This window comes from Puntigrus tetrazona, chromosome 3, assembly GCF_018831695.1.
Source record: "Puntigrus tetrazona isolate hp1 chromosome 3, ASM1883169v1, whole genome shotgun sequence".
Classification (NCBI taxonomy): domain Eukaryota; kingdom Metazoa; phylum Chordata; class Actinopteri; order Cypriniformes; family Cyprinidae; genus Puntigrus; species Puntigrus tetrazona.
This window is the reverse complement of record NC_056701.1, coordinates 7,893,758-7,894,007: the sequence shown is the minus strand read 5'-3', so window position 1 is coordinate 7,894,007 and position 250 is coordinate 7,893,758. Positions and strand designations below refer to the sequence as shown.

At 52.0% G+C, this 250-nt stretch overlaps 1 protein-coding gene across 1 annotated transcript in view; it reads left to right on the top strand.

The window, feature by feature from the left end:
* The window catches only part of LOC122341277, a gene marked incomplete at its 3' end in the record, with an annotated part of 4,100 nt that overhangs the window by 270 nt on the left and 3,580 nt on the right, over positions 1-250 (top strand). The window lies entirely within an intron of this gene.

Here is a 250-nt window from a genome sequence, read left to right as displayed (position 1 = left end):
ATTCGGTTTTCCACCACCAACATTCAGGGGAGTCACACCGACAGTAGTCGGTCCCCTGCAGGCTCTGGTGATGGAACAGGAAGTAGAATCCCTGCTCAGGAAGGAGGCCATCGAGGTGGTCCCTCCTCATGCTGTGGAATCTGGGTTTTACAGCTGCTATTTCATTGTTCCGAAAAAGGACGGGGGGTGCATCCCATCATAGATCTGAGGGTCTTGAACCGCTCAGTCAACAGACTGAAGTTCAAAATGC